This window comes from Triturus cristatus, chromosome 12 (genome assembly GCF_964204655.1).
Source record: "Triturus cristatus chromosome 12, aTriCri1.1, whole genome shotgun sequence".
NCBI classification, from domain to species: Eukaryota; Metazoa; Chordata; class Amphibia; order Caudata; family Salamandridae; genus Triturus; species Triturus cristatus.
Window position 1 is genome coordinate 7894497 of NC_140595.1, and position 18459 is coordinate 7912955.

Consider the following 18459-nt stretch of genomic DNA (forward strand, 5'->3'; position numbering starts at 1 on the left):
GGCGATGGAAGTGCAGCTGAAATATAACAATGTAAGAAGGAGGGCTAATTGATGCCCTTACGGTAACATCTGTGGGACAGAGCCTTAAGTGTCACTGAAGCTGCCACTCCGGAGGGCAGTGCGGATGCCAGTGACACCTGTGGGGCAGAGCTGGAAGTGTCACTGAAGCTTACCCTCTGGAGGGCAGTGCGGGCGCCTGTGGGGTAGAGCCGGAAGTGTCACTGAAGCTTACCCTCTGGAGGGCAGTACGGACGCCCGTGGGGCAGAGCTGGAAGTGTCACTGAAGCTTACCCTCCGGAGAGCAGTGCGGAGGCCAATGACACCTGTGGGGCAGAGCTGGAAGTGTCACTGAAGCTTACCCTCTGGAGTGCAGTACGGACGCCCGTGGGGCAGAGCTGGAAGTGTCTCTGAAGCTGCCCCTCCGGAGGGCAGTACGGATGCCAGTGACACCTGTGGGGCAGAGCTGGAGGTGTCTCTGAAGCTGCCACTCAGGAGGTCAGTGCGGACACAGTGACGCCTGTGGGGCAGAGCTGGAATTGTCCCTGAAGCTTCCCCTCTGAAGGGAGTGCGGACGCCTGTGGGGCAGAGCCGGAAGTGTCACTGAAGCTTACCCTCCGGAGGGCACTGCGGACGCCTGTGGGGCAGAGCTTGAAGTGTATCTGAAGCTGCCCCTCCGGAGGGCAGTGCGGACGCCAGTGACACCTGTGGGGCAGAGCTGGAAGTGTCTCTGAAGCTGCCCCTCCGGAGGGCAGTACGGATGCCAGTGACACCTGTGGGGCAGAGCTGGAAGTGTCTCTGAAGCTGCCCCTCCGGAGGGCAGTACGGATGCCAGTGACACCTGTGGGGCAGAGCTGGAAGTGTCTCTGAAGCTGCCACTCGAAGGGCTGTGAGGACGCCAATGACACCTGTGGGGCAGAGCTGGAGGTGTCTCTGAAGCTGCCCCTCCGGAGGTCAGTGCGGACACAGTGATGCCTGTGGGGCAGAGCTGGAAGTGTCCCTGAAGCTTCCCCTCTGAAGGGAGTGCGGACGCCTGTGGGGCAGAGCCGGAAGTGTCACTGAAGCTTACCCTCCGGAGGGCACTGCGGACGCCTGTGGGGCAGAGCTTGAAGTGTATCTGAAGCTGCCCCTCCGGAGGGCAGTGCGGACGCCAGTGACACCTGTGGGGCAGAGCTGGAAGTGTCTCTGAAGCTGCCCTTCCGGAGGGCAGTACGGATGCCAGTGACACCTGTGGGGCAAAGCTGGAAGTGTCTCTGAAGCTGCCCCTCCGGAGGGCAGTACAGACGCCAGTGACACCTGTGGGGCACAGCTGGAAGTGTACCCGGAAGCTGTCGCTCTAGAGGGCAGTCTGGAGGCCAGTGACACCTGTGGGGCAGAGCTGGAAGTGTCTCTGAAGGTGCCACTCCGGAGGGCAGTGCGGAAAATAGTGACACCTGTGGGGCAGAGCTGGAATTGTTCCTGAAGCAGCTGCTCCGTGGGTCAGTGCAGACGTCTGTGGTTTTGGAACCCAGGTGAGGAAGAACCAGGTACTTAAACTGCAGTGCCTCAGTTCCTCCGTTTTTGATAAGAAGACAAATGCCGTTCCGTCAGCGCCATCTGCTGGTGAGAGCCAGGACTGGTGCTGAAGTAGTTACAGTGGAGAGATAAAGCACATTATATTATAAATCCTAAAGAAACACCTGCTAGCCGGATGTAACATTATTGCTGAAGTGAGGGTGGCAACTTAAATGGCACCTTCCACATCTGTGTCTTCCAATGGCCCCATTGACACAGTCGATCAGCGGAGCACCACACCTTCTGTTGTGAAACTTTCAAATTAGATTTTCACAGCCCTTTCGGTTCATGGATTTTCGTCATCTGGTCCTAGTTCTACAATCACGGCTGCCCCCATGTCTGTGCAGATGTGTGGCTGTGAGCAGACTCTGAGAGGTTTCTGTGCAACCCATCCCCAGCACAGGCTACACCTGGAACTGTGTACTTCTGTTCAATCCACCCAGTGTGACTTATCAGAGCAGAGGCTGATCTGTGCAAACTGAGCCATCAGTTTATTTTTGTATTTCCACTCAGAAGCAGCTCTCCTGCAAGCCTGTGGTTGTGTCTGTTTAGAAGAGAAGTATGGAGGATGGGTCACAAAGCATTTGTTCCTTTATTGTTTGCGGCATTGTTCTTGCTATTGCTTTCATTTTTGTCCCTGGTTTGTGCTCCTTGCAGCTGGGATTTTTTACTGGAGTCTACTTGTGAGAAGCTGGCTTTGTATATTGTGTACACTTACGTAAATGGGCAACCTGCACCAGTCCAGACAACCCTTATGATTTAAGAGGTCTTAGACAACCTTAGAAAGCTCTCTAAGTGGTAGCTGTGGAGAGCAGCCATCAGGCTTAGTCCATGAGGAGTGTAAATCAGCTTGGTTTACCAGAACGTAATCTTATACGTATAGATTAGGTGAAAAAGAACCACACAGTGTAGTTATAAAAATATATATTTATTATAGAACACTCACTAACAGATACAGATATCTCCTAACCGGAGATATACACAATGCACACAATACTTTTCAATAGAAACAGGTAAGGAGCACGAAATACACATGGTCACCAGGGGGAGACCAAACCATATACTGAAATAGTGGTAAGCGAACTACGACTTGAGTCTTGACTGTACCCAGAAGACGTAGATGTGCTAGAGACCCAAGCAACCACCCGAGGTAAGTTATGTTATGTTACGTTAAAAACAATTTATAAAGCGCACGTTCACCAACGGTTCCTTGGCGCTAAACGGGGTCAATCGGTTGCTGGGACAGGAAAATGGGGATTTCAATTGTAGGCCTGAGTAAATAGCCATGTTATGAGAGACTTCCTAAACTGAGTATAGGAAGTAACCAGGAACCCCACGGAGGCTGTCTGCAGAGTGGAAACACAATCGCAGCCTCAATACAAGTCATTAGGTAAGTCGCTGTTGCAATTTTAAAGAAGGACCCTTCCCAGTGGACCCTGAAGAAACCCTGTGGTAGACAGAAGGTTGGTGAGCCACCCCACCCGTGAATACCCTAGGAACCAGGATACACCAGCGAAGCCGGGTGCATAGGTGTGAATTGGCATCAGAAACTGCTGTCGAACCCAATGGAGGACTTCAGGAAGATGCCACTGATGGAGAAAGAGAAAGTGTCTGGTGGAACCCAAAGGTGGATTGAAGATGAGAAGCACCTGCAAGCAGAGGGGACAGAGTCTATGCCACTAAGGAGTGACCAGGAGACATGGAAGACGAATGCCCACTGATGTTGGGTGCTGCAGGAGAGTTGACGGGGACCTTGGAGCTGCAGCTTTGCAGACCAGACGATGTTGTGGAAGACCAGAAGCCATCCATGAGCTGTCCCACATCGGATGTTGAGAGTTGAGGGGGTCGGTGTCCGTTGGGAACGCCAACAAGCCTTGGCACCTGCAAACAACATGGAAAGTGAAGAAGGTGCAGGGTCGGGACCAGCAAGTTCCAGGTGACTCACCACAAGCAGGGGATTCAGAGCAGGCCCCAAGCAATCAGGGGAGCCCAAAAGAAACAGAGGTGACCCTCAAGAGGACCTACAAACCGGAGGCACAGGAGTCGCAAGAGGACCTTGAGCAGCTCAACAAAGATAAAGCCCCACGCTGCAAGTGATGTGGTGAGGACAAAGATCTTGGTCACAGGAGATGCTTTAGGTTGGAGCTACTTGGAGCCTGAAGATCCTAAAGATAAGAAGCCAACAAGCCTTTGCAACTGCAAGTCAACACGGTGCACAGGGGTTTGGTTCCTGCGACTCCGGTGAGGTATACTGGCCTCAAACTTGGTGAGAGGACAGGAGAGGCCTGAGGGGTGTGGAGCACCGCCACCTGTGTTGCTGAGCCTTTCCGAGTCCGTGGGAGCCCAGGATCAGCAGACCGGTCAGCTTAGTTGCGGTGCCTGTAGGTGCAGGGAAGAGACTCCTTCACTTCAAGGGAGATTCCTTCAGGTGTCTTGCATGCCCACAGGCTTTGGAAGGTTCCTGTATGGAGTGCAGGCATGGACTTTGCAGCAGACGAGCAGGGTGATGAGATCAGGAGAAGCAGGAGTTTTATCAGTTGCAACCTTGATGCCCAGAGTGAAGTCCAGCGAAGTCCAACGTGCCCAGACGGTTGAAGAAGAAGTGGTGTCTTGAAATAAATCTTGTCCCACGACTAATCTAGGGACCCACCCACAGGTAAGCCCTTAAGTACCCTAAGGAAAGGGTTGGGACGATTCAAGGTTCCCTCCCAGGGGAGGGGCTTAACAGAGGGGAGGATACTCCCCTGTCCTTTGTCCAGGTTCGTGCCAGAGCAGGAGCCAATGGCTCCCTGAGCTGGTTTGAACTGGACTCTGCAAGGAGGACACCAAATGTGCCCTTCAAGCAGACTGAGTGACGCTGGCCAGCGTCCCCACCCTGTCCCAATACACTAAACCCTGTCTGGGAGGTGGTCACAGCTCCCTGTGACAGGATACCTATTGTTCTGCCTTCCCCTGCTCTAGCTTGGCTCAGCAGCAGGAGGGAAGAATCATGTCTCTTTGTCGGCAGCAGCCATGTTGTGCTGTCTGGGTCTGGAAGACTGGTACCGGGACCACTGACGGCCTCCTGGAGGAGCTTTACAGTGCATGGAATCATACCTCCCACACCGTTTACGGTATGATTCCAACATGTTTGATACCAAACATGATTGGGTTTGTTACAACCAGTTTAGAGATGGTCATCACATAATGACGCATGGCCACTCTATGTATCTATGTATGGTAATGGCTGATGCACTTACAACCTATGAGAATAGACTCCAATGGGTATGGATGTCCTGCTCATGAAGGGGCACCTTCCCACTTAGAACTGAGCACCCTGCCTTCAGGATTGAAAGGCCTGCTTTAGGGGTGACTTATAGGTTTTAAGTGCAGTGACCTTAGATATAGGGAATCCTAAATCTTTACTAAGTGGTGCTAGCACCAGCTTACACAGGTTGCAATGGCAGCCTGTAGTTACAGTTTCAATGGTCTCCCATGGGTGGCATAATGCATGCTTCAGCCCATGAGGGGCCCTGGTGTATCCATTCACTGGGTACCTTAGTACCATATACTAGGGTCTGATAAGGGTACCCCGGTATCCAATCCGGGATGTACCTAAGTACTGAACATGACAATTTAGGGAAGAAGCAGAGAGACTGGGGTCCTGATTAGCGGGATCCCAGTCAGACTAGTCGAAAACAGCTTTACATCCAGCAAAGAGTGGGGGTGACCGTAAAAGCAGACACTACTTCCCTACACTACTTCTGGAACTTGTCTTGATCTTTTCTCCTTCCTGTCCCTCGTGGGTTTCGTGCCTTCTGGATGAACAACCGTCTCAAACTCAACGCGGACAAGAGAGAAGTGCTCATCTGTGGAAAGGCAAGGACACCCCCTGGAACAACGAATGGCGCCCACCCGAGTTGGGCCCAACCCTCAAACCCGCTGAATATGCCGGCAGCCTCCGCATCATCCTAAACAGCCAGCTGTCCATGAAGAAGCAGGTCAGCGCCTTCTCCTCCGCTTGCTTCCTCACCCTCCGAATGCTCAGGAAGGTATTCAGATGGTTCCCATCCAGCACCAGGTGAACTGTCATGCAAGCCCTCGTCACTCGCAGATTAAATGACGGCAACTCCCTCTACGTAGGAATTGCCGCCCAACTCCTGAGGAGACTCCAGACCAATCAGACCACAGCTGTAAGATTTGTTTTCGACCTCCCCAGACAGACGCACATCACCCCTCACCTCAGGAAACTCCATTGGCTACCAGTCGCAGAGAGATGCCAGTTCAAGCTGCTCACCAACGCTTACAAGGCACTACACAACGAAGAACCGGCGTACCCCAGCGAACGACTGAATTACCACCATCCGACCAGGGAACTCCGTTCCGGATCCCTCTAACTAGCAGCTACCCAACACATCCAGTGAGCAAACAGCGGAGGCCGCTCCTTCTCCCACCTGGCGGCTAAGACCTGGAGCTCCCTTCCCCTGCACCTCAGAGCCTCACTGTCGCTCCAACAGTTCAGGAAGGACCTCAAGACCTGGATGTTTAACCATTAGGAACAGGCATGTTGATCCCGCAGCATGATCGCTCAGCGCCTCGAGGCCCTCACGGGTGAAGCAGCCACGTTCTAAAAATCCTGATTGAGTGATTCATTGCTGGTCTTCATCTTCAATCAAGATTATTCGGATTGCTAGGAAAATCCTCTTCTGTGTCCTGTTCCTCTTATTTGGGACCTTCTTATGGAGACCCCAGTCATGCTCACTCTTCTGTGTAGATCGGTCCCTCTGCTACTCACCCTTTCGTGGGGCATGCTGAAGGGAGCTCAGGCTGTCTACGGTCCCAGAAACTTGCACTCTGAGAACATGTGGAGCCAGTAACAGCCAGCTTAGCATGTCTGTAGAAGGGGTGGGCGGATGTAGGTGTCCTGCTAAACATAGCTGTAGAAATGTGTTACTGCAGCGAAGTCTCCTCGGAGCAGCAGGGACCATCCACCAACCAGTGGGAGACTGGCCTCACTTACAATCACGAAGAGCTAACTGTTCGTATAAAGCAGATAGCAACCTATTCTGGTCGTGTGTAGAAAAAGGGAAAAAGAGGGAAGGAAAGTATGTGTTGTTGTCTCTATGCATGTGGTTGGAACTTGATGAAGATGGGGGAATTTCTCCTTTTGGAAATAGTGCCCTCACACACTCTTGCGAGTGTCATGCTTCATCATCGGGCGTTGCTCCTCGTGGTGGTGGCGCTGCAGTCCTCACGGGCCCCGTGAGAGGGCTCTTGGTCGCAGATTGTTTAGGAGACGCTGCAGTTGTGCATGTGGGTGTGTGGGCCTAAAAGATGTGGAGGTGAGTTAAAATTACCTCATCGGTACCTAGAAGCCAAATTTTATTAGTGGGTCCGGGAGGTAAGAGTAAAAAATAAGGGAAATAGAGAACCTCTAATGAACAAATATAATAGAGGGGAGAGTGTTATTCTGCTGCTCTCATTATCCGTGCGTGTGTGAAAAAAAGTGAGATCTGGTCAACATGTTTCGTGCTAGAAAAGGTCCCTAATGGATCCCCGTGCGCTTCTTCAGGACCGTGATGTGCGAATAAAACAATAAAAATAGGAATCAGGGAGGGCGCCACATCCTGCATTCCTATGGTACCTATATTAAGGAGTAGATGCATCAAGGCTCTCGTGGGAACATCTCAGTCGTGTTCCTGTTTCCAACTCCTTTCAAAGAAATGGAGTGCCTCCTCCGCATGTCCCGCGGTCATGAAGGGAAATACAAGTCACCCCCTTCGTAGCAGCTAAATACCTGTCCTACCGCTAGTCAGATGCCTGTGGCGCAGCTTGGCCAGTCCAACATTAACCAGACTGAGTGAATAAGAGCTTATACAGCATCAGGGAGATTGCTAAGAGCTTCTTGAATTATCAAATCACTTTCGCTGTCACGCACCACATGAGCATACACCCTCGAAACATGCAAAGTAAAATGAGCATACACTTTCACCAGCTCGACACTTACAACTCAGGCATGAAATAGTCTTCTCCTGTCCCTTAGCCACTGAAAATCAACAGTGCCTTAAGAAAACCACCCAAAACATCTTTCCTCTTTCGATCTGTGCTCCTTCCTGTTAGCACTTGTTCAAGTTCTTAGAGCCAAGATACTGTCCCTGGGTAAAGGCCCCCGGGTAACAGTGCTCTTAAGAAATGAAATACATATTTTACATAAATTCTGACCTCTGGTGGCCAGAGCTGGGAGTGCTGTTGCACTAATACAACGCGAGAGACAGAGAGGGCCGGAGAGAGAGTCAAGGGGGGTTGAGAGGCATGCCCGGTGCTTATCCTGACCTCTGCTGGTCACAGATGGGAGTGCTTCTACACTAACATGAGAGAGAGAAAGAGAGAGAAGGGGAGAGAAAGAGGAGAGAGATGTCCTGTGCTAATGCTGACCTCTGCTGGTCACAGATGGGAGTGATTCTAGACTAACATGAGAGAAAGAGAGAGAAGGGGAGAGAAAGAGGAGAAGAGATGTCCTGGGCTAATGCTGACCTCTGCTGGTCACAGATGGGAGTGATTCTAGACTAACATGAGAGAGAGAGAGAAAGAGAGAGAAGGGGAGAGAAAGAGGAGAGAGATGCCCTGTGCTAATGCTGACCTCTGCTGATCACAGATACTCGTTCCAACTGGTCTACTGACCTGGGGCCAATAACCCCGCCAACTTCCTGTTACGCCATCCGTCACTAAGTAAACCTAGCGGGCTAGAGCTGGACGAAGAGCGCACAGAAGGTTTTGTGAACATGGTTGAGACCAATGTTTTTCCTGTAGCCGTCACTCGAGAAGACATAGGAAAAGCCACAGCAGCCGATGATACCCTCCTAAAGGTGAAAGAAACCATGGCTTGAGGGCAATGGCACCGGTTTCTCAACGGGTCCAGGTCTGTGGTGGCAGATGAACAGAACATGCGCCTCCAACTCTGGAGCGTATGACACGAACTGAGCATAAGCAGATCCGGCCTGGTCTTGCGGGGGCAGAGATTGTCATCCCGAAAGGCCTCCAAAGTCGGATGGTCACACTCACCCCAAAGGTCATCAAGGAGCAGCAAAGACTAAAGCGAGGCTCCGTGCAGAAGTTTGGTTTCCTGGAATGGACGAATGGGTTGATGAAGAACTCCAACGCTGCCATCCGTGCACCATCACCAACCTTTCCCTGACTCCAGAGCTGACCGAAGAACTGTGCCGTACTCCATGGGCAAAAGTCAGTGTTAATTTCGGGAGTTTTCCTGACGGGCGAAACACTCTGGTGATCATGGATTCATTCTCCAAGTTCCCCGTGGTTGAACTGGTGCCCTCCACTGCGTTCATCCATGTACAGCCCGCACTGGAGAAGACCTTTGCACTGTTTGGCCTGCCGGAGGAATTCAAGTCTGACAATGGGCTCCCTTTCCAAGGGCAAGAATTTCAAGACTTCCTAGCGCAGAAAGCAGTTAGGCACTGTAGGATCACCCCCCATGGCCACACGTCAATGGGGAAGTAGAAAGGTTTATGAGAACACTGAATCGAGCCTCAGGATTGGTGCGGACCAGCACCAAGATGCTGAAGTGTGACTCCATCAATTTCGGCAGGCGTTCCTGCAGACTCCTCAGTCCACCACGGGGTGCGCTCTCGCATCCTTACTGTTCAGACGACCTCCACGGGACGTCATCCCCGAAGACGCCGAGTGGGTGCCGCCATGCCTAGATGTGGAGAAGGCGCACCAGAAGCGGCAGGCAACCAATGAGAAGGCCATCAAATATTGGCGCGCGAACATACCAACTCTAGAAGTTAGGGTCCGAGTAGTGATCCAAGATCACCACCCGGGGTGGAAGTTCCGCACCCCCTACAAGCCAGAGGTGTGGACGGTCGTACAGGTCAACAGAACCATGATAACAGCCCGGCGCGGCAAACACACGGTGGTGAGGAACGTGGCGTGGTTCAAGGAGATACCATCCGAGCACCCACAGAGGCGAAGGGAGGGGTCCGGAAGATGAAGAATGCCTTTCAGACCCTGCAGATGGCGGGAGCGTGCCATTCATTCCACAGCCGGCTGGAGGGATGACACCAGAAGTGCCTGGTGACCTGTCCCGAGAGTCTCCGTTGATGCTCTCCAGAGATGCCGCTGGCGGAAATCAAAATGGTGAACGTGAGCGCAATGAGATGCCCAGAAGGCAGCGGTACTAGTTATGTCCCAAGCCAGCGCCTAGCCAATGACTGAGAGACTTTGTGTTGAACATTCTGAGTTTTTTGTTAGTTTGTTTTCTTGATCAAAGGAGGGGAGGGATGTAGAGAGCCACCCAGCCTCTCCCCTCAAAATGTATCTCTCTGCACTTCACGTGGCCAGGCCCGGCCAGAGGGTATAAATAAAGGGGCTAGGGCCGCACGTGACCACTAGCCGACACAGTGAGCAAGTATGTCGGCCTCCGCCATTGACCCCAGCGTGGCCAGGTCTGTACAGCGACTAGGCCTCGCTCATTACAACACACACATGCCTGTAATAACTATCATGTGCGTACACACAAGCCATTCACTAACACAACCAGCAGGATGATGACTCAGCCAACACATTACACCATAGAAGATGCAGTCCTGGTTCACTTCTAGGAAACCCAAGCGAAGATGTGTAAACAGACAATCGAGGTGTGGAACCTCGTGTCCCAGGACATGCAGTCACCTGGACACACCGCTCACCTATGATGCAACCTTCCTGAATCCATCACGGCTGCACCCATTTACACCCAGGCACCCTGCGTCACCTGCCGGTGCTCACCCTCTGCCCCTCTGAGGGCCTGTCCTTCCTGCAACCCTGCGTCATCTGCCCTGCCCACCCTCACCCTCCGCTCTCCAGGGCCTGGCCTTCCTGCAGCCCTGCCCACCCTCTGCTCTCGAGGGCCTGTCCTTCCTGCAGCCCTGGGTCCCTGCCCACCCTCACCCTCTGCTCTCCAGGGCCTGTCCTTCCTGCAGCCCTGCCCACCCTCACCCTCTGCTCTCGAGGGCCTGGCCTTCCTGCAGCCCTGCCCACCCTCTGCTCTCGAGGGCCTGTCCTTCCTGCAGCCCTGGGTCCCTGACCACCCTCACCCTCTGCTCTCCAGGGCCCGTCCTTCCTGCAGCCCTGCCCACCCTCACCCTCTGCTCTCCAGGGCCCGTCCTTCCTGCAGCCCTGTCCACCCTCACCCTCTGCTCTCGAGGGCCTGTCCTTCCTGCATCCCTGCAGGAAGGAAAAGGGGCTGACGTAGGACAGGCTGCGGCAGCAGTTCAGCCACACCCTCGCTTCCGGTAAATGTTGCTACTCTCAGTTTCCGTCAGCACACTTCCGGTGTTTATTTCAGCATCCGCAGGCCTGGTGTTTAACCCCTTGTCATCAAACATTGCCCTGATTGTAAAACCCTCCGCGCGCACCCTGACTCGGAGAGTTAAGAGTTGGGTAACTTCGAAGGACAGTGCAAACACCCCTAGCCCAGGCAGCCAAGCACGCACCGAGATAACGACAAGAGACACGGAGAGGTGCACGTGTGGTGTTAGCACAGCCCTCAACCCTGCCCACGTTTACTACAGGATTCCGAAATCAGTAAGTTGTCGACTGAGTGTGCGGACAGTCAATAAAAGTCAGACTTCTGAAACCACCGAACTACCACCACAACTTCAGTCCCGCCGGAAACCCGGCGTCACCACGCGCTGCGCACTCGCCAAGACCCCCGCCTGCCCCGTCGCGCACATACACTTCTCTGTTCCGCACATTAGCTCTGGGCAGGTTGGACAAGAGCCACTCGTTCTTAGAGGGGCTCCCTGCGACCCCCCCACCAAAACAGGGCGCGGTATAAGATGCTGGCGCTGGCGGTCTCAGCCGTCCCTTAAGCGCAGACGCCTCTATTTAATGCACGAGTTGTGCAGGTTGGGCTGGTACAACCGCTTCCTCCAGGGACCCCCTGCTACTCATGCTTACCATACAGCAAAGTCATAACACCTTGGCACCCCCATGTCTTGAACCCACCTAGACCATCGTCCCCCTCACTCTACTGCCATCAGGGTGATACGGTGACTGCCAAAACCAGGGCGCGGTGTAAGAAGTCCACCTTGGTTCTCTTAACCATCCGTTGAGGGACCCGGCCTCTCTTCCGCATGCTCGTAAAGAGCAGGTTGGATTAGACCTCAAGCGACTACCGCAACTCATGCCAGATTCATACACATTTGGCACCGCAAACTCCTGAGCCCACCTACGTCATCCACCTCACTTTACTGCCATCTGGTCCATACGGTGACTGCCAAAACCAGGGCGCGGTGTAAGAAGCCCATCTTCGTCCTCTCAGCCATCCATCGCGGCTATGCGCCAGGGTTCATTCACTAGTTGAACCCAGGCACACGCGGGCCCTTTCAAAAACTAGACCCTTGAGATGAGCGGGTTCCGCCACAATTTACACTTTAAGATCACTTCCTTCCTCATCAAGTCCAAGCGCATTGTTAATACACACTGTAATTTCAAGAAATATGTAAGTTATTAAATCAATAAATTGTAACCAAGGGGGCAGGGATGCCAATAAAACACACAGGGCCCAATGTTGGTTATACAACCGCATTTCAGTGCATAAATAATAATTTATAGCATGTATCAGTGTATGAATAAAACTTTTTAAGACCGTCATCGGAGAGCAACCAGCATCTAAAGGCAGGTGCAGATCTCACGAGGAGTCCCCGTGAAGCCAATGAACGCTGCAGATCAAACCATCAGCAGCACAGAGACTGCACCAGGTCCCATCATTGGCTGGTGAAAACCATCAGCGCGGAGGCTGCATCAATGCACATCATTGGCTGGTGACAACCATCAGCAGCACAGAGACTGCACCAGGTCCCATCATTGGCTGGTGACAAGCATCAGCAGCACAGAGACTGCACCAGGTCCCATCATTGGCTGGTGACAAGCATCAGCAGCACAGAGACTGCACCAGGTCCCATCATTGGCTGGTGACAAGCATCAGCAGCACAGAGACTGCACCAGGTCACATCATTGGCTGGTGACAAGCATCAGCAGCACAGAGACTGCACCAGGTCACATCATTGGCTGGTGACAAGCATCAGCGTTGAGGCTGCATCAATACACATCAGTGGCCCACCAGCTTGTGCCAGGTATAATTGTGGCACCTACAGGCACCCAGTTCAGAATACTTACTGGATCTGGAACTGGTCAAAAGAGCACTGGACCTGCTGTCTGTAACCTGAGACGAGCCTTGAGGGACTGGACCTGCTCCCTCTTGTACCAAGAACAAACAAGCATTTACGAAGCAATGGTCTCGGCATTGGTAAAGTTAGAGCTATTGGCATTGCTCATGACATTATTTTTGTTTATGTTTTTGTTTTTAAAACATTTAAAGAAACGGCATTGTTATTTACAATGTCAATAGCTTAATCACTCTCAAATGCGAGACCTATTGCATTTGCACCCACACACATAGAGCCACCCACACACACACTGATTAAGCTATTGACATTGTAAATAACAATGCCGTTTCTTTACATGTTTTAAAAACAAAAACATAAACAAATGAGCAATGCCAATAGCTCTAACTTTAACAATGCCGAGACCGTTGCATTGTAAATGCTTGTTAGGACAAGGGCATTGGATATCTCTGAGATAGTGGAGGCTCAGGGGCCTCTCATCTCATGTTGCAGGGGGCACCGCCATTTTGCGGCATGCCACTGAATGCACGGAAGAGCTGCCTTGGTGTGATTGGTCTGGCGGAGCCCTCTTTCACAGGGCATCCGAGCTGTACATCAAACAGGCCTTTCATTTTCCACACTCTGCTGTGTCAACAGCTATCTTACAGCTGCGCAGCAGTCTGATGCAGCCCTTCGTGCAGCACTTCTGCGGTGCAGCCCTGGGGTGCTGGAATGAGAGCCCTTGGTTTCCATTCCCCTGCCATACACCACGCCCTGTGAAAATCGCCCCTTCTCACCCTTCAGGCTCACTCATGTTGACTGCTGGAAAAAGAACAATTGATGGACCGAATGCTGAATGCCAAACATTCACCTCGAATACAGAGATCTGGGCCTAAATACATTGTTTTTTTGCCTACCATGCCATTCCAATTCTTTGACAGTCATGAATATGCAAATCATCTCCGTTAATCTAGTCTTAGTTTGTTTTTTTGTTGACAGGAGCTCTCCTGTTTCTTTCCTGGGTGCTATACAACTCCTCCCAAAGACAACCAGGCCGAAAAATGTGAGCCCGCATTACATATATAAAAATACCAAATGATATGAAAAATATTGCATATATAGGTTTCAGGCGAGGGGGTGCGGTGAGCGGGTGGATCTAATTTACCCAGATTGACTAAAAGCCTGATTAGAACCCAGGTGCCAAAATCAGCAGTTTAGTCAATAAACACAACTCCTCTAGAGTCCCGAGGTGATTTAGCCGCATGCATTCTGGGAATTGTAGTCTTGGCCTCAGTCAAAGAGATAACAGTACAAAACTACAAGGAGTACCAAACGTGCCCGGGAATGAAAAAGAGATCGTCAGCTTTCCCTTCCCAGGGTAGAAGAGTTCCCCGAGGCCCTCCGTTACAAATGCCTCGAGGTTATAAGATCCACTAGTTCTTAGGATTCTGGTAATGTGGGGGGGGCGATGTCTCAGCGACATAACACTCACCTCACACATCTGAAGGGCAGAGCGGCAGAGACTGAACCCTGGCAAGGCAACCCCCCTTTTCTGAGGGGCTCCTTTAAAATACAGACACGTAAACTCTTTCAGAAATAAATTAAGGAGTAAGGCAGAAATGCTACCCCACACCATGAAGGAGCGAAACAATATACATGCTAAACTGACAGAGGTAGTCGCTGTCTTCATCAGTCAGTAAAAGTTTTTAGAAAAAATTGAGATATGAGCACACAGACAAGTAAGAAGGCTTAGAATCGTTTGACCAAATTTACTTCAAATATTATATGGGGCAATCTATCCAATGACTGTAACACTGGACAACCTGGGTCTAGTGCTGAGTCAACAAAGATAAACAAAAGGCATATCTACTAGTTCCGACATCTCTAGTTAGAGAAGAACCCTTTAGGGAACAGAACCCATCAATCACCGAGGAGTCAGTGTGTTGTCATCATCTGGGTCTGTTTCTCTTAATACACCGCACCAGGTCTAGATGGAACGACCTGATCGCGAGTAAAGAGAGGTGGCATACAAGGGTTGTAATCAGATCTCCACCAGATATGACGAAAAGGTGAATTCTCCTTCGCGTGAGAGGGGTTCAAAAAAGTGCAGCACTAAATCAAAAAAGTGTGAATAAAAATGGCTAGAGACACTCAAAAGTGCTTTAATCGATAGAGTACCTCTGCCAAAATTAAAAAGCAAAATGGCAACTTAGCATAAATACATCGTCATTATGCTCATTGTCCATAGTATCTGGTCGGTCGACATGTTTCTGCCCACTGGGATCTAAATAGTATCAAGGGCATTCATCAGGACCTCAATTTTGCTGCTACTATGAAAAAGTGAAAGTGTAAAAATATTTATTGTATTACAGACATTCCTACCACCGGTTGAACTCCGTGGATAAATATACCGTCATAAAAAACACAAATTAGTGTTGGTTACATCCAATAGTGTATTAGATTGCACTTACCCTACAGTTCTGGGTGATACCCTCACCTCAACCTGGTTTCTACTCAGGGAAGGGGGCCCCGCTCTGATAAAGGGGAGAAGAAAAAAGAAACAGGGTAAGTGCAATCTAATACACTATTGGATGTAACCAACACTAATTTGTGTTTTTTATGACGGTATATTTATACTGTTGTCTGCTGGTCATGTTAACATTGATAGCTCTTCGCATTTCCTTATCTATGTTTTTCCACTTTCCTAGGTACCCGGTTTTGACATCCACGGAGTTCAACCGGTGGTAGGAATGTCTGTAATACAATAAATATTTTTACACTTTCACTTTTTCATAGTAGCAGCAAAATTGAGGTCCTGATGAATGCCCTTGATACTATTTAGATCCCAGTGGGCAGAAACATGTCGACCGACCAGATACTATGGACAATGAGCATAATGACGATGTATTTATGCTAAGTTGCCATTTTGCTTTTTAATTTTGGCAGAGGTACTCTATCGATTTGTAACGCCCTGAACGTCTCAGGATCGTTTAACAGACACGACAATGAGGACGCAACCACTTGTGAAGGGTTAGTTCTTTTAATGAAGGCAAATAAAATACAAAGAACAAACAAAAGTTATAGTCACTGGAATCCTCCAGGCTAAGTACGTTACCAGCCCACAGCACGGATGGTCCTAACCGTCCTCTGCATATACGCCGATCCCGGCGTATGCCAACAGAGGGCAGAAATGAAATGGCCGACAATGCCAATCGGTAGGCTGTGAGGGGCACGAAGAGTGTTGGGGAGAATCGAGGAGTCAGGGAAACACCCAGCCGGGGTCTCTACCTGAAGGGAGCAGCCGCTCAACCTCTTCCTCAGACTGCACCGGGACGCGGAGTCACCTCCTGGTGATGCGTCACCGATACCCCAATCACAAGCAAGAAGACTGAACCGAGAGCAGCCGCTCGATCGATCCTGTGGACTTCCGGGTCTGTAACGCGGCAAACACCTCCTGGTGTGCGTTACAGCTGGCAGTCCCTGTGTCTCTGGTCGGGCTGAGAGTTACGACTCCAACCAGCAAAAGCGCCACTGCGCTTGGACTCAGCCGAGTCAAAAAGCGAAGCTCAATGGTTGACCGGTAGAGCTTCCGGGTCCTTCACAGGTGACGATGGGGCAAGACACGGCCCAGGGAGTAACGACTCGACCTACCTCCGTTCTTGCCTTACTGGAGCACCACTCCGGAACACTGCTCTTCACGAAGCAGGTACGTCGGTGTAAACACAATATCCGACAGCCTTGTACCTCCCGGTTCCTCCCTTTATAGGGCGTGTTTTCCTTGAGTTATGTAACAGCTCTCCTGTTTACATAAGGGCGTGTTTCCCTTGAGTTATGTAACAGCTCTCCTGTTTACATAAGGGCGTGTTTCCCTTGAGTAATGTAACAGCTCTCCTGTTTACATAAGGGCGTGTTTCCCTTGAGTTATGTAACAGCTCTCCTGTTTACATAAGGGCGTGTTTCCCTTGTATGACAGGAATTCTTGACACGATTAAAGCACTTTTGAGTTTCTCTAGCCATTTTTATTCACACTTTTTTGATTTAGTGCTGCACTTTTTTGAACCCCTCTCACGCGAAGGAGAATTCACCTTTTCGTCATATCTGGTGGAGATCTGATTACAACCCTTGTATGCCACCTCTCTTTACTCGCGATCAGGTCGTTCCATCTAGACCTGGTGCGGTGTATTAAGAGAAACAGACCCAGATGATGACAACACACTGACTCCTCGGTGATTGATGGGTTCTGTTCCCTAAAGGGTTCTTCTCTAACTAGAGATGTCGGAACTAGTAGATATGCCTTTTGTTTATCTTTGTTGACTCAGCACTAGACCCAGGTTGTCCAGTGTTACAGTAATTCGGTTAAGGGGATTCACAACCTGCTGGTCTTTAAAATCTCTCCCTTGGACCTTTTCCCACGTTTTCTTGTTGTTACTGCAATCTATCCAATGGCTTACAACTCTAAAGTGGGCCAAGAGGCCATTTACACAATTTATTAAAGCCCCAATCCTTTTTAATAGCCCGTATAAAGTTTCAGAATAAAGTATTGGGCTACCGGCGAGTATAATTTTGAAGGGATCTCTCAGGGGTACGGTACAAAGCACAGATGGAGGCGAAAATGCTCCGGTAAAGTGCAATTTCCGATTTTGCCCGTCACTAAGTGAGACCAACACTCTTGTGACTTGCACACTCAGCTGTAATAGTGAAGGGGGTTGGGATGCTTGCGCACACTACCGCTTCGTTAATCATGGCAGGCAGCAGTCCCTTTAATTGGATTAGGGCCTGACCAGCTTCCAGCTGCTCATCAGAGTCCCGCAGGCCGAGCTCCCTGAGGGAGTCCACTGCATGCACGGCCTCTTACTTCTGCGTGCTGTCCAGCAGGATCCCGCTGAAGCTCCGCCGCCCCCACTTGAAGCTCACCACCAGCGCCTCGGTCACGACTTGCTCCAGCAGCACCGAGATCCAGGAGCCGACCCCCAGCTCGAAGGCACAACGCAGCTGCCTCCTCCCCCATCACCATGGCCCGCCCGTGTAGTGCAAGTGGCGGCGGCGACAGGTCACAGGGCCTCTGCCGCCCGCCGCCTCCTCCTTCTGCTCCTCCGCTCCCGGGCCTCGCCAGCTCTCCGGGGCACTGGTGCCGGGTTGGGACAGGGTCATCACGGAGGCGAAATCCCCTCTGACAGGACGAGTTGGTGTGGGCGTGACGTCACTCCGGGAGCTACTCTGGGTGGGGGTGGCAGGTTAAGGTGCAGGGGTCCATGCAACACATGGTTGCAAACTGTGAAACATAAATCAACCCTGGAGACAACGCACAGAGAAGCAGGAAGTCGCGTCAACAACTATGCGTTCTGAAGCTCCGGTGCTTTGAATGTGCATTAGTGTTTAGATCCATACATGCTGTGTCCCTTTTTCGAACTCAAACAGACGTTCCTGGTGTAACAAATGAAGTTAAGCACTCAATTGTCAACGTCATTGCTAGAGGGAGAATAAGGTTGGCGTGTCACTTTTAAGATATACACGCCTACCTCAAGATTTATATTTCTTACCACCAACAGGTTTTGCCACTTCTGAATTTAATAATGTGGGACCACAAGTAAAGCTGGTGGCAGTGGCCACTCGGAATTTAAGAGATTCTCACACATTGGAGCCGTACTTTCTAAAACGCAACTTTTTTTGTACTCCTAAAATCCAACTCAAGCAACACTTTCAACTGAAATCCTAGTAATTTTAGGTTTCACGGACAAACAAGAGCAGGGGGAGAGGACGC